General features: G+C 42.5%; 1 protein-coding gene across 2 annotated transcripts in view; it reads left to right on the forward strand.

Annotated features, from left to right (window-relative positions):
• Positions 1 to 1186: 1186 nt before the first annotated feature.
• The window catches only part of daam2 (dishevelled associated activator of morphogenesis 2), an 89428-nt gene continuing 73862 nt past the window's right edge, over positions 1187 to 16752 (forward strand). The window contains exon 1 of one of the 2 annotated variants that reach the window (XM_046412598.1): positions 1187 to 1615. The gene's annotated coding sequence lies outside the window, so the exon portion shown is untranslated. The remainder of the gene's footprint in view (positions 1616 to 16752) is intronic. The other variant, XM_046412596.1, reaches the window with a different exon arrangement.

Here is a 16752-nt window from a genome sequence, read left to right on the forward strand (position 1 = left end):
CAGACATTTATTATGATGAGAGATGTTAACAGCATGTTACATATAAACAAAACGAAGTAACAGTATATGTACCTGAACAGATTCATATCAGCCACCTTCAAAGCAACAAGCTCCAGAAATTGTGAAATCACAGAAAGAAATGATTCAGCTAATTGCTGGTTAGCAGAGAACAGTAACTACAAGTTAGCAAAGTCAAGGTCAGACAACGCGGTGTGTTTGGCATTTGACTTTACAAAAAAACATCACAAAAGCATTTGGCAGCCCTGTTGAACTTAATGCCTGAGGAAATAAGCTCTCGGGCATTTTTCTGTTTTGTCTCTAGCAGACGGAAGTGACAAGGAGACACCTTCATGCAGTACTAAGTCAATGGAGAGCAATGAATTGTCTTCCCCTCTGGGGTGGGTGGAGTTTAATTGCACTTTGTCACTATAAAATTGGTGGCGTGTCCCTTTAACCTCTGCTGTGTTGCCAACTTAGGTTGTTGTCGGTTGCTATTAAAGTAAATTACGAAGCCATCATCTCGATGTGTTGACAGAGGGCATGGCTCCAGCTCCGACTTGGTGAGCTGCCAGACTCTGAACATATTCTTTCATGACCATAACAAGTTCTCCTGACAGCTTTTATGGGCTGTGTCAGAATACACTCCACACAAACACCATACATCCAAGCCGTCTCCACAGTGTGACTAATCTTGCACTGCATGTGGACAAATTATGGATTGCGAAGAGTTCAGTTCAGGCCACCAAACTCACTTCCATGAATCTGTTTACTGTTCCTCAGCAAACCCATTTCTTGCTGAGGAATTATCTCACACACTCTACCCAAAACATCACAGCAGGGCTTGTTTCATTCTCTGAATTCAGGTCCACGTTTGAGCCCAGGTCAAAGTGAATGCCCAGAATTTGCAATTAATGAAGGATTACAGAGTGCGACGAGATCAAAACACAGCCAGTCATACTGTTCCTTCATATTTCAGAGGATTAAATGCTTAGCAGCTGGGCCAGCAAGACCTTTACTTCATTTCGGAGAAACTTTATTGGATATAATTTTATTGAAATGAAATCTGCTGTACATTTCAACATTTTAACCTGTTCAAAATTAACTTCAGGTGGTTTGTAGTAAACACTAATTACGGTATACTGCATGTCTTTGTGGCTGTAGTAGGACTTGTGGAAATTATTATATGATATGTAGGTTATCTGCTAAATGTATTGCACTACTATGGCTTTTCCTACAGGGAGCGTCGTGTTATTGGCTGCTTGGTTATTTATTGGTAGCAATGAAAACATGAACGTGGTAATTCATTATTAATGGGCTTGAAATGTTTCAGTTATGATCCTCACCTCCAACCCACGCACACACACACACACACACACACAGAGTGCGGTAGCTTTAAGACAGGAGGCGTGGTGCTGCTGTTTTGACCGAATTGTCAATCCCTTCACTGTGCGCTCTCATTCAGCTGAATGAACAGCCTCGCACAGCCAGCACTGGGCATCGGCTCTTTGCTTATTCAGCCCATCGCGAGACTGAATTCGCTCATATTTCCCTGGTGACAGCGACAAGGGATTATTATTATCGAGCAGTAACTGTTTCTCCGCAGCAAAGCTGGAAGGTAAGTTTGCGGTTTTACTGAAAATCAAAGTCAATTGAGCTGTACCTCGTGATGGTGCTCACTCCCCGGTTCTCCCCTCAGCAACCGTGGAAGCAAAGGGAAAATGTGTCACTGTAGCGGAGCCCAGATGTAGACAGTGACACGCTGAAGGGGTTGTCATAGTGTTGCTGCCTTCGGTAATTCTGCATTTAAGAATAAGAGTGAAGCGAAGTGGTTTTACAGGAAAATGAGCTTTGACTGGCTGCTGTTTTTTTTTTTTCTTTTCCCATCACGCCAATTAAGGTCCAACACCTGATCTGAACCCTGCCAGTCCACTGGATGATTAACATGAGAGGGAAAACGATTAATGGCTTAATATCGCACGTTTCCCATCACAGATAACGCGTTATTGACCGCCATTAGATCCACATTGGAAATTTCTATGCAGTTGTGCGCATGACATGTCTGTTTCCACCGGTTATATTTCTGCAGATGTGACGTTTGAGGACAATATTGTGATTTTTAGCTATTAATACCAATATCTGACATAATGATGGACTGTTTTTAGGCATCACATGATGTGCAATACATTTGACCTCGATATTAGGCGGCTTCATGTTCACTGGGCTAAACGGCCAGAGTTCCTCCGATCGTCCATAGAGGGCGCTACGTCTCCTCAGCGGCTCTGTCAGCACAGCGTGTGCCTCAGTCATGCTCAAAGAAATGTTTGTGCTCAGCAAGGACTCGTGCGGAGACCTACTGTTGAGATTTGCTCAAATCAAGTCAAAGATTCTTCTTCTTTTTGTTTGTTTGTTTGGTTTGTTTTCCAGAAGAAAATGAAATGTGAATGTCTTGATACAATGCAGTGTGAATCTTAAGAAACTTATACTGTATTCATAAAAGCCTTTTCTCTGAAGATATTTTCTTATTTAAAAAAAAAAGAAAAAAAATATCAAAAAAATCAAAAACTCAATATCAGAATAAAATACAGTTTCTATTCTCTTGAGCTAAATTTGGCTCCACAGAACTTTTCAGGTTGTGTTTTCCATCCAGACATCAGCAAGTCAAAATATTTGTTCCTGTAACAGAAAGCAGCTACACCTTCATAACTAAGTTTTAGAAACTAATCTGGACGGTGTTGATTGATAAAGACCGAAAGTTTTATTCTGTTTTGCTCATAAGAACAAACAAACAAACAAAACATTCTGAGGTTAAATACTTGCAGACTTTGGGGCTTCCATACCTCTTAAAGCCCACACTGCCAGTCAGTTTATAGGATGGGAAGGCATCGAGAACTATTTAATCCAACTGAACATCTGGCAGAGATGCAGCATTGGGCCCTCTTGGTCAGTTGTTGAGGCTTTACAAGCACAGCACCATGCTAAGCACAAAATTATCCCCTCCTCCTCACCCACACAGCTTTGCCTAAGGAGTACTTAGTATCTGCTACATTCCTCCTACTGGATAAACATTGTGCTGCTTAGGAGTGTCAAGTAAGCCACAGTTATCCTTAACAGTTTTTGGCCACGGTTCAAAGAAGTAAGAAAAAGAGAGAAAAAAATAAAAACGATGATTATGGCTGAAAGGATTGTAATGGATTATGACATGGAAATTACATTTTAATCATGCTAACCCATTGGGAGTAAGTGGCTTGCAGGATTTGTCCATGTAAGGCTGAATTTTCAACAATGTATAATGCACATACTCTACAGGCATCAATAGGCTGCCCACTGAATCCCTCAGACTTGTGTTAATGGACGTCAGTGCTGGATGGATTTATTGAAAAGCCCTGCACTATAGCTGGCCCTATAAGCAGAACTGCAATCCACTGAGCTTTTAATACGCTTTGATCTTTTTCACAGGTTCACCTTCAAGCATGTAAAATCATACATATTAAACCGTAATATTTGTCTGTTTGCTCTCAAGTCAGACGAGAGCAGCTGTTCTAGCAATTTGGCCGGAGTATTTTTAGGTCCACTGTTTTGATTATTGAGCATATTTTTGTCCAGCTACCTGTGTATTTTCAGAAGGGAGGGAGGGAAGAAAAATAGGTCTGACATCCAAGACTAACAAGGCCACTGGGCTGAGGTGTTCTGCCTCTGGCTGTGCCCTTGCTGACAGAGAAGACAGTATAGAGCTTTTTGTTGTGCATGTGTTTCAGAATGACTGGAAGCCTTGCACAGCTCAGGGTGGCAGCGTGTGTGTTACCAGGTATTACGGCGGCCACACATACCTGTGGCGTGTGTCCGGTCTAAGCTCCTCTGCCACCGGGAAAGTTTGGCTAGCTGGGGAAAGACAGAGCCGTTGTTCCCAACCAGCCGCTGAGACAGAGGTTTACTCACTTCCACCAGGGCCAGATGTTTTGGTTGGCAGTTGCCTCTGCCAGTCGGGGCCGTAAGGTGAGAATCTGTTGTGACGGGCAGGAGCTGAGGCAGAGTGGGCTTTTTCTTCTTTGCCCTTAACTCGTCAGTAACACACTGAGCAATCCCGGTGCGCATATCAGGCCTTGTGCCAATCTCTGCTCAGACCCGTTCTTTGTGCAAAGGATAGGCAGGCAGCATGCCGGCTTACTGTATCTGTGCAGTTTCTGGCATAGAACGAAATGGTCTGGGAGTAATTAGCTGTGAGGTTATAATCCTATACCAGACATAGCGTCTGTTAAAAGTGTGCACCCCCTTCCTCTCCTCTCAGTGCTCTGTCACAAGTGGTTATGACCACCACAATCTCCACTTCTCCTGCTTTACTAGCAACTTCATTTATGATTACATGCCAAAGTGCAACTAATTTTGTTCACAGATTTGTTTTTGCAGCAGGGGGGCAGCCATATTTTCACACCACAAATTACACTTGCATAGCTTACATATGCAGTGCAAAGTCTCTGACCATAAGAGTTTAAAATAAGCTTAAGTATTTTTAAGTATTATTTTTATTTATTTCTCATTTTAAGTATTAGTATTATCTCACAGACTCTGAAATCAAAGGGACATATTGTATGTGTGCCCCGAAACACACTAAAATCTGCACATATCTATGCATGCATGCATGTATGTGTATATATAATAGATTTGAACATGTTTATATGAGGTTAGGTAGATGACTACAGATTCTTTTCTTTACTTCAGTGCATTGCCTGACCTGAGCCTTTGTAGAGCAGGTCCTGGCCACAGGGGTTTGCTGCAGGGTGGCTACAACAGGCTGTGGTCTGTTGCTACCATGTGGCAGTGAGGCTGTGAAAAACCTGAGTTGGAGAGGAACTGCAGCATGGCAGGACTGCTCCAGTATACTAGAGACTCTTGGCATCAGATCAGCATTGGGATGAGCCCGCTGTGTGAAGCAATGCTATGATATGATCTAAGGGTACGTTTGCTGGCATCTCAGCTCAATAATCTGTGTATCTCCAAAGTGAACTATCTCTTTCTGTTTTCCGTCACCCTTGCACCTTAGTTTAGGTATTGTAGTGTGTATGAACAATTGTACTACTATGAATCTATTCAGTGTAATTGATTGGAATCACATGTCAGACCTTTTTGTTGTCCAATGCAATTTATTAAACACTTTCTGCATTCTTCTGCTACCTCCTCTCCTCCTTGTCCATCCTCAGTCTGTCCCCATAGTCTAATTTCTGTCTCTGCTCTAAAAAAAAATGCAATAATGTGGTCAGTTAAAATATCATAAACCCCAGATATTTTATTGTAGTGGAGGCACCTGAAGTTCTGTTTTTGCAGTTGTGTACAATGCATCATTGTTAGTTGGACTTTCATACGCTTGTGCTACTGTAGTGTTTTTGGAAACAGTAGCTTTCTGCCTTGACTACCTGATTAGACTTTGTTTCCACCACTGGTATAAATTAGAGGCAATTTAAGTCTTGGTTTCACCACGCATTGTTCGGAATCTGTACAGGGGAGCATGAGGCTGCAGAAAAGGTGGTGTTTTGAATTAAGTATGCATGATGGCCAGATGATTGGTTCTTCAATCATATCAGGACTAAACATGCAGAGAGCAGGTGCTCATGTGAGATTGCCTCTTTAATGTATTGAGGAATTATTTCCTCATTGCTGGGAATGATTTAGCACAGAGGGTAATAGAGGTTGAGAATATCCTAATATGTCTTCACTTCCTGACAGCTCCCTGACTCCCCCCCCGTCATCTCTCCTGCCTTGTTCCTAGCCTCCCCTTTACCCTCTACCACCTTTCACCGTCCAGACAACTAACTCAATGCAATGGTTGTTTCTGTCCCTGTCTCCATGCAGTCACAGGCAATTAGCTCCCGTCAAAATATGCTGCTGGATGGAGGGTTGAGACTTGGGCGGCCACACCCCTTGCTCCTGCCCCTACCCTCGGCTAATATTACTCTGAGCTACTGAGAAAGGGGAAGATTGGTTTTGTCAGAAGATGGAAAGTGGGGGGGGTCACTTGGGACCTCTGCGCGTGCTACCTTGCTGAGCACAAAGCAGCTCTTTCACTTTGGGATCAAGAGCACATCTGGAATCGTTTATCAAACCTCCAGTGCGTCAGTCCCCCATATTCTCTCGGCTACAGGTTTCTCCTCACCTCCACATCTCAGATTCACTTTGCCTCAGAAATTAACTTGAAGTGCTGCATCTGGAGACGTTCCTCAGTCTGCACTTTCTACTTGGTAGTCCTCAAAACCTGAGTCAAACATTACCTCACTACGTTGAGGTCTACCTTGAGGACTTTGACTTTTGAATTACTAATGACCACATATCCATGTAAGGTATGTCATTCTATAGTGATGCCTCAATTGACATTGGTCCAGTAGATATTCAAGTAAATTTACTGATACCTTCACCGTGGAACATTTGGCATTCATTGCAGTTTGTTGAATTGTTTCAGTTAAGGTTGGCCTATATGAATTCAAGGTCCACATTTAGTAAACCTTGCTGGTCTTTCCTTGAATGAATTAGTATCCACACAAAATTATAGGAATGCTATTTTAACAGTAACACAATGCCAGCGTGACATCATCTCCAAGGGTCAGCCTCTAAACTGCACAGCTGGGCGTAGATAACGGATCAGCTTGGATGTTTATTTTTTTCCCCTTCTGCATTCCAGCCTTGTATTTATAATGGCTATGATATCCAGCTCGGGGGGTTACTTCTATAAAAGGAAGTTGGGAGACTTTTGCCAACGCACTCAAAAGGAGGCTTGCATGCCACATTTTCTCAAGATCTGACCTTTGAGTTTCCAGGAGATGGACATCAATCACATGGCAAAATAATGGCGAGTTTGGCTTGAGTCAAAGACAGTGGGATCCATTGCTTAAGACTTGATTGTAGTTGTACTTAGGAGGGTTCTGCTTTTGTATCATCATTTGTATACTCAAAGCAGGCTTTTCTTTCTTTTTCAGGAATGAAATATGAAAAGAAGCTATGTAAAGTGGTCCTAATACATGGCAGATTGTGTATCAGAGGTTGAAGCCATGTTTTTGTTGAGAGAATAGACTCAACACAGTGGTTAACCATGGTGAAAGGTGACCTTTGACCTGGTCCAACTGCATGGCTGGCCCTCTAGGAAATAGATTGTGTTTGCAAAGAGCTAGTCATTATGTGCTTTAGATTTAATTATCTTGACATGCGGGGTTGGGCAGCTAATGGCATTCAAAATTTATCTGGAGTCATGTGGCTTTGTTTTGCCTAACAAAGTTCAGTTAGTTCCTTTTAAACCTGGGTAAGTTTGGTCCTCATTGCCAAACTGATGACAAATAATTTGGCCTGGATTGTCTCTCCCTTGGGTTTTTAACATACATAGTTTGTCTTCCAGGATCCCTAAATTAGTCTAAATCCTCAACACTGGCAATCCAGATGTCCTCAGTGGTATGACACCCAATTTAATTCCTAGCAGATGGTATTTGTAGCAATGGATTGTGCTGAAAACAGATTACCTTAATGAGGTCATTTACCAATGAACTGTGTGGGTTTGGCCAAATCATCTGGTAGAGGCCCATTCCGGCCCTCTATGGTTCTGCAATTTACTTGAGGTTACTTACAGGTTAAACATGCCAGGAAGAATGTTGAGTCCTTGCTTGGACCAGTAAATATCCTTTGCAAAACAGTGTTGGTCTGAATAGTGCATTCGCCATGAGGGGCCTTTTCAGAAGAGTTATGAAACAAGAATGTGCTCCTTTGGGCTGTGTTATTGTAACAATCAGATCTTCCTCCTTTTTCCCCTCCCTCCTTCCATTCCTCTGTCTTGTTGGTGGACAAGGGTCCCTTTGCTGCCCCATGCAGCTCTGTTTGTGTGTTTGATTGTGGGAAAATTTCTTCACTGTCCGTGAGAGTCCCTCGCTCTCTGGACTGGTTTTTCCCTTGGGGTCCTCCAGGCTCAGAGAAGCAGAGCCCCACCATTGCTTTGAGGCCCTTCTCCTCCCAGCAACCCCTAGTGGTAGCAATGGTAGCAGAATTCCCCTGCCTGGTGTTTTGAGTTCAAAATTGCTTTTTGTGTGACAAGTCCTCTTCTTTTACAGTCAGGCTTGACAACACACTTTATCTTTTTCAAAAGGGGAGATCTTTCAGGCCTTTCAACACAGCGATAAAGAAGCCTGGCAAAATGCACTCCCTACCAATGAATCATTTCAGATAGGCTGAGATCGAGACATGGATATGGATGACGCACATTTTTCAGAATGGGCCAGGCTGTGGTCGGTTTACTTTGGCTACTCTTGCAGAATATGTCCTGCCTCCAAAACTGGATATTGGACCTGAGAAAGGTCAAGTTAATAGCTTTGAGTTTGCAGTTCTGTTAATGAGACTTGTTCTGGTTCATGTACAGTATGTGTCATTTGACAGAGGGAATTGCCTCATTAAACTAAGTTTGTGACTGTGTATGTTTAGATTGTGAATTTCAGTTTTTCTTTTAATGCATATGATAGCGTTTTCATTACAGTATGTGTCGCAGCAAGTTCGTAGACATGAAATTCCACAATGACTTGCTTGTGTTTGACTATATATAGCATGTAATTCTTTACTAAAGATCAGACAGGCTGTCAGATAACAAGCCTCGCATGTCCATCCTTCACTCAATTATGCAGTTCACTTAACTGCTGTGACAAATATGATTTATAAAAGTGTTCTAAGACTGGATCATCTTAACAAGATGGAAGACGTAAATGCATCCCATTCTCCCATCTTGTTTTCTCCTCATATCTATCATACTAATCTTAATCTATCCTCACCTGCAGGATTGAAAGGCACACAACCATAAATAGTTTGAATTGAGGAATAAGAAATTGTTTAAACATGCTTTATCAGACAGAACCTCACCAGTGACTTTGTTTAAAACCAATGGACATTACTAAACAGTAAAATATTTTATAAGCTCAACACTGTCATAATTCTTGCTAAGACTTTTGGATTACTAAATTTGGCTTCTGTATCTTCCCATGCATTTTTCTCCAATCGTGTAATGACTTTATGGTGCAGTTCAAAGCTCTTGAGTAGAATAGAAAGCTGTGACAGGCATTTTTACTGTGGTCTACAGGCTCTCTCCCAGCCTGTAATGCATCATCTGAGCTAACTGCAGTCTTATTGTGTTTGAGCTTTGAGATGGATGGTTGAATGCATTTAAGGATCCAGGAATGATAGCAGATGGTTCTTTTTGCTATCAAGTCACTTAACAGACAAACACCATCTGAACAGTGGACCTACAGCCATAGATCCTTCATCCCCAAGTACTTTTGCAACAACTCCTTTTTGCCAAGTGACAAACTGCGCGGTTGGCAACAACTAAAGCATTCAGAGGTTGTATGAATAGGGGTCTGTCTCAGGAGATCCTTGTTGAAATGAGGCCTTTGGCTTTTATCCCTCTGGAGAGGCAGCCTGATCTTGCACAGGTTTTTGCCCTGGCAGTGCACTTCAAATGGACTGTTGAAAGGCAAGACGTTTATTTGTGCTGTGTTATAAACTGTGTCCTTCTTCCAGATTTAGCATCTGTGGGTCATCTGTAAGCACTGCCAGGCCACCCCCCTCTACTCCTCTGTTATTTTTTAAATTCACCTGTAATTCTCCAAACCCTCTGTCTTGACCTGCTCTTGCTGTTTTCTCTGTATACAGATTAATTACCCTGTTCTCATCTGCTCTCCCTGATCAGGAATGTAAAACTTTGAGAGGAGAAGGAAGCCTGTTAAAGCTGTTTTCATCCTCCTCTGATATATACTCCATCACCCTGTTGTGGTAAATACAACATGTGGACATCAGGTGATCCTCATAGTACTGTTCCTGTGGTTACTGGTATACTGATCTCCCCCACCTCCTCTTCCTCCATTGCATGGTGCAGCAGCCTCTCAGAGCAGTGTGCTGTTTTTCTTCTCCTTCCACTTGTATAAACCAGGAGGCTATCTGCCATCAGCATTCAGGAAGTGTGGGGATAAACAAACGACAGGAGCCAGCAGGGGAAACTCAAATGACCCAGCCATGTCCTAGCAACCGTGCAGAGCAGGTTATTTTTGGTAACTTTCTGTATCCATGTACATTGTGTTTATAAGGGGTTGTTTATATTTGTTGATGTACCCGGGCAAACTCGTTTGTGCACTTAAATGATTATATGGGAAAACTGCAGCAGGGTTCAACTTCCTTTAATTTCAAGCATCATCACTGATTGTGCCAGATGGCTAATGTATGATTCAAGTTCTTCCCACTCCTGCCATTGACTGATTAGTCATTTAGAGTGTATTCACTCCCAAGCATGCACGTCTTTGCTACTGTGATTATGTAGCTCTCCTCTAATGTGCTGTTGGCAGCGGTTGCTGCGACCAGTTTTGCTTTTACTGGTGTGCAGTTAAAGGATAAGTCTTTTTCAAACAGAAGTGTCTGTGAGGGAGAAATACAGATCTAGAGAGCTAAAAGCATGTCTGTCTGTGTGCACATGTGTGTGTTGAAAGGTCCATCCTGGAGTGATGGAGAGATAACCCATAAGACATTGCTGTGTGTGCCAAACCCTTAGACTGCCTCAGCCACACAGGAATTGGCTTGTATTAAAGCTACTGAAGGCTGATATATTTTTTCTCTCTCTCACCTCTATCTCTCGCTCTATCTCGACGGCTTTGTTGGACTGCCATTTTCATGCAGTATCAGAGTCTGCAGTATTTCTCCAGTGATCCATCTAGAAAATGGCTTTTTAAAGTCTAGTTTCCTTCAGTCTTCACAATTGAACCCCCCCCCCCACCTTTATATTGTCCAGCAGCCGCAGGGATTAGCTGTGCTATGTAGCGTGAGGACACCACAAGATATTGTGATTGTCAGAGAGAAGGAGCAAGAGGGGGGTTCAGCACAGTGGCAATGATGCTAGCAGACCATAACCATGTCTTTGGCCAGATCTACTGCAATTGATGCTAGCAGTGGGGGTTGGATTAGAGGTTATTAGGTGGACAGACTAGATCCTTGCAGACTTTAATGCTGCTATAACAGCCCATGCACACATTTCGGTCGACCCACCCCCAACTCCCATCAGGCTTTACTGACAAGCAAAATCCCTTAAATGCACCATTAACTGGGGCTATTGCATCCGGACAGAGATCAACTTTAATTTGACAGGAATATGAATGGGTTTTTTTTTGTGTGTGTGTTAATTCTACCGAAAGTTAAGTTAATGCCAATGGCAAGAGAGGAAGTGACATTGTGATATTGGACAGGGGGTGAACTGTGTATATCAACTTAAAGCCTTGCTGAAATATTGCTAGAATAAGGACTAAAATCCAATTAGTGTGTGAGAATTAAATTAGATCCTCTAGTGGACTTGAGTGAGGTGGGAGCATGTGCTTTGGACCCTGTCTTAAGTCACTTTAAAGGCAAAACACGATGATTGCAGAGTGCAATACAGTAAGAATATGTTGTACTGTCTATAACAGCTCAAAGATTAAAAACAGGAGGATATTTAATATATTTCATAGAATCTCCTCCTCTGAGGAACCCCCCCACAAAAACAAGAACTACTCCAAACCTGTTCCTAAAACCACCATGCCTCCTGTCTTCTCTAAATCTTTCGCTTCCTTGGATCACCACCACTCTTGTGCTGGGCCCTGATTCGCTGCCAGGTTGCCTTGACAACGGACCCCGGTATATAAACGACATGATGTTTGGGGAACGCAGCACCGCAAGGCAGGAAATCTTATGCATTCTTATCTCTCACCCCTTGGATGTTAGGGAGCGCGGGAGCAACATAAGCAAATGGAAGCCTTATTTTTATATCCGGCCCCTTTTCCACCTTTTGAGCCAGAGATAAACAAAATCTTTGAGATCCAGACAAGTTTCTTTTGCAAGTACAGGGAGGAAAATGAAAGGAAGAGATGGGGTGATGGTTTTTGAAAAACATAAAATAAAAGGGGCAGTAATGCTATGGATACACTGGAATATGATCCATTTTAAGGAATTTTCTTAATGATGACTGAGTGAGCACACATCCTCCACTATAATCCACAATATACTGTATTTATAGAGTGTATACACATATACACATGCATGCACACACATGCTCATGTATGGTCCACATGAATGAACACACACCCTACCCGTTATTACCTTGCCTTCCTGACATTCCATCCAAGAGCCTGAGGAAGAGGAAAGGGATCTGCTGATCAGAGGCCTGCAGCTTTGGCTCATGAAACAGAATGGAGGGAAGGAGCCCTGCAGTGATTCATTTGTGTGTTGCATGCATCTGAACTCACACACACAAAGTCACTTAGAACACAGCTGTCAAAGTATTAAAACAGACGATGATCATAAATCTGTCTCGTGCCTTTGGCTACCGGTCAGTGGTGTGCAGTACATTTCCCAGACTTATCTTCTCCTCCCCTTTTTCATTAGAATCCACTTCTGCCTAAAAACTTCAAATGTGAAGGTATATCAGTTGTCAGTACTTTCACTGTAGTTTATTTTTAACTGTGGTATTCAGCTTTGGATGGACAATTGCAGACATCTTTCCAACTCCACTTGACTCAACTCGAGCTGAGTAAGCCATTTTGGCTCCCCTGAGGAACAGTGCCACTCAAACAGGAGGCTGTTGGCGGTAGAAGCGCATGAAGGTGCTGTCGAGTTCTTTTTTCATGTTTTGTTGACCAGCTCCCTTCCTCCATTCATCCCAGTCTCAAATCAATTCTCATGGTTATTGAAATGGCTGCTTTGTCAAGTGGTAAAGTTGTAAAGCAAGGTCACTGAGTTCTGTGTCATATCACTCCCTGCATCTCAGAGGGCAGTCGTGTTAAAGGACTGTGTACACCACAGTTGCTGTTAATGATGCCAGTTCGCACTACAGTCCGACTGTCTCGGGAGGAAAAAAAGGCAGACTCATTGTTCTACCAAGGAAACTAAGATGCAGGGAGAGGAAAAGCTGCTGGGGAAAAAGTGCTGACCCACATTTTTTTTGCAGCATGCAATGGGACAACAATTCAAGGCCCAACCTAACCATTTAACTTAAACAGCATGTAATCAGAACAATATGTGTTGAAGGTACGCTGCCAGAGCAGACGTGATTAACCCAGATTTGGACTGCAGGGGTCAGAATTTTTTTTGTTTTTTTTTTTCTTTTCAGAGCAGGTTTTCATCCTGTGGAGGCCAGCGAATGGGACAAATGCTCATTGTGTGGCAGCTTTATGTCTGCAGGTTATAGGTGATGAATTTTTGAAGCAAGGGTAAGGAAACAAGTGCATATGTTTGAAATAAATGGAGTCTGTAGTGACTACAGTCGCCTATAGTTTGGCTTCAGTCTCACTCATAGGAAGCTACGCCTGACTGCAGTTATGGATTCTGCTCATAAAGTTCAGTAAAGGTCATTTTCTTGAGTACTTCTGACCAGCAACTATGTAATTGTATCTATATGTGTGAGATTTTTTGTTTTTTTGTTGTTTGTATTATTCTTGCGAGGACCAACCTAGAGTAGAATGATAATGATTTTGCAGAACTGAAGTTGAGATATTTTGGTACTCATTTTGGTACTCGTCATATTGATGACTTGTTAGCAAACGGTTGCCTGTTTACACTTAAGCAAATATCTGTCTCTTTAGCTGCTAATTGCCCCACTTTGTTTGCTTGCTATTTGCTAACTGTGTCTGCTGTTTGGCATTCCAGTGAGTTTGTTGGAGCTTTTGTGCTTTGAAAACACTGCCTGCTGCAGTCGAAAAATATAATGAGAGTACAGAGAGTGAAACAAAACAGTAAAGGTGTGGGTCAGGAAAACAAAGCAATGACCTGATGTAAAACAACAAAAGGGGAACAGCAGAATGGAGTAAAACTCTGGGCCAATCACTACAGGGGACCTCTCTCATACTAGTAGTTTTTTGAATTATTTCTAATATAAAAATATTATATAATATAAGTCTCTCCACAGAAGCATTCATGGTATTGCAGTCAAAAGGTACAGGGTAAGGGGGTTACTAGACTCTGTTTGCAAGTCCTACAAGCACTTAGTTTAAGATATGATGAACCTGTTTTCTTTTTCAAGGGCCAATAGGATGAATGTAATGAATTGAAAGTCCTCGTCAGTGTAGCAGTACAAGCCGGTGTATGTGTTTGTCAGGGCAAAGTGGTCAGATTCCAGCTGCAGTGCACTCACAAGCATTGTGGGTGTGTGGGTGTGTATTTGCGTCCACTTATAGCAGCAGAAAATGAACAAGCGTGCAGGACTGCCTTGTCAGTGTGTGTCATTGAGAGGCCAGATGGATTTCAGTGGCACGTGGTGCTGGGGCGTGTGTCTGCCGCTCCAGGAGCCTGCCCTGGGCTCAGCTGGCTTTAATCAACAGCATCATTTACCCCTCTTGCGGGTAATCGGCGCACAATGGGCCCCCTCAGCAACGCTGCCCTCCGCCTCTGCCCCCCCAGCGCCCCTCTACACAGCATGGTGCCACATGTATTGACCGAGTCTCTCCCTCTCACACAACGGTGAGAAGATACATATGTCTTTTCCCACACCAGCTCATTCACTTGGTCTCTTGCACATACAAAAAACACATACCCCAGTATGTTGAAATGTCAGTGCAATTTCAGTTCAGCTCATATGTTTTCATGGGTTATAACAACAACAGCAACATTATTATTGTTATTATTAAGTCATAATAATAGTATTATTGGACGTATTGTAAAGTAAGAAAAGCAACTAGGAATGACTAGGAGATCTCTGATTCAGTTCTCTGGATCAGCAGGACACATTTGGGTAGCACTTCAGGTACCCTTGAGTAAGGTGCTGAACCTTGTGGTTGTACGGGGCAGTTTCAGGTATCAGTGTGTGCGTGAAAGTGCTTCCTCTCAGTGAACTTTCTCTGAATGAATAAATAAAGGTTAAACAAAACCCCCAAAACATTGTACTTAGCAAAATAATGAGAGATGGCATGAGAGAAGGAGCACACAGAGATGCATAGCAGCAGCAGCAATACCAGAAATATTGTAACTGTACATAATGATAATGATGAAGTATGCAGAAGGTACTATGGTGTAGTAGTAGCTGTACAGAGTTAATGTATTTATAATGTCAATGACGAGCCTTTTTTTGCACAAACCAGCTTATGTGCACACAACTAAAAAGAGATGGACCTTTAAAACAGACAGTTTGGACAGTGATTTTATAATCCTCCCTTTTCTCCTTCAGATAAGTTTGGCCAAACAGGGGGATTTGTTGAAAACCTGCCTGATTGTCTCACTGTTCATATTTACTACAGTGGGAATTCTGACCTACTAAAATGTCATCCAAGTTGTACTAAACCGGAATTCTCCTCTACGAATGTTCTATCTGCATTAAATTTACACAGTTAAGGAGTGTGGCACAGAAGCTGATGTGGAGGACTGGTCGATTATTCAGCAGCCATGATATCTCTTTTTGCACTGTGACATAGAAGGGAGGGAAAGGAGTGACAAAATAAGATTGTATCCTTATCAATTTATCTTGGGTGTAATCTCCACTCACGTGGCTTGTGTACATACGTGCCTGATAGATTCCAGCTGCTTATCAGCCAAAGCAGAACAGTAGTCCCTAAAACTATGCATTTCAAGGACCCTTTGAAACAGTTTGTTCCTCTCAACACCCACTGAAGGGACATGTTGACCCAGGGGACAACAGCATTATCCACGTGACTGTCCGAGATAAGGTCACTGAAGACCCAGCTTAGGAACTTTTAGGGAGCCCCTTCTCAGCCGGGGAACAGGATGTGGCAAAAGGCTCCTTAACTTAGGGGGATAGTAAATCAGTGCAATAACATGTCTGACCCTTCCCAGCATATAACAGGCAGCTGGACAGACAAACTCTGTGTGGTTAGAACACAAGGCACGTGTGCTTGAGTGATGCTGATGGGTCAAAGGTTGATTGATGTTTGGCCTTGCAAGTCTCCTGCAGAGATACGTTGCATGGTTGGGAGATCCTTGAGTTTTTTGGGATCCCCGTATTTTCTAAATCTCGCGCAACCATTGATGTGGCTAAAGGTGTTCTGTTTTGGATGTGATTTTTTCTGTTTGTAATAGACAGTGCCTCAAAACAGGCTGTCATCACCTACTGTATAGAGACAACCCAAATTAACTGTTATTTGTCCTTCGTCTCTGGAGAGCGGAGAGATGACAGTTTCAGGGCTGTACACCGCAGTGCAATAACCAGCTAGGTCATTAATCTAAGCTTTACATCTACCAAAATGTGCATAAAGTGGCACATTTTCATTTATTTTCAGCCCTGCTGTGTGTTATTCGGAGTAAACTGTAGGTTTAACTGGGTTGCTTGCAACCGTTATTGTGAAACCAGACCAAAGGGTTTGAGAATAAAATTAGTGTGCTATTTTTGTGGAATCCACTTCCTCTGGTTTGTGATAAAATCTTTTCACAGGACAGAATGATTTTTTTTGTCACAGTGGCTTCAAAGGTTTGGTCAATTCTTCCTGTTGCTGTCGCAGTATTATGCACATTCATAATTACAACTCTGTTTTGTTTGCTTATTTCTGTGCATTTGGACACAGCATATTATTAACTAATTAAATTTGTGGTGCATGTTTTCTGTTTGTTTGAAGGTGTAACCTGCAGTCTCAGCAGTAGTTCATTAGTGACTCACTTGCTTTAATGTAACATGACCTTGGATGTTCAGACAGCACTGTCTGTGTGCTGTGGTGCCATTGAGTTTAAAGAGTTTCCCACCCACAACAAGAGATCAAGGGTCAAGAAAAAGGGCATAAGGTCATG

Source organism: Scatophagus argus, chromosome 15 (genome assembly GCF_020382885.2).
Source record: "Scatophagus argus isolate fScaArg1 chromosome 15, fScaArg1.pri, whole genome shotgun sequence".
Lineage (NCBI taxonomy): Eukaryota > Metazoa > Chordata > Actinopteri > Scatophagidae > Scatophagus > Scatophagus argus.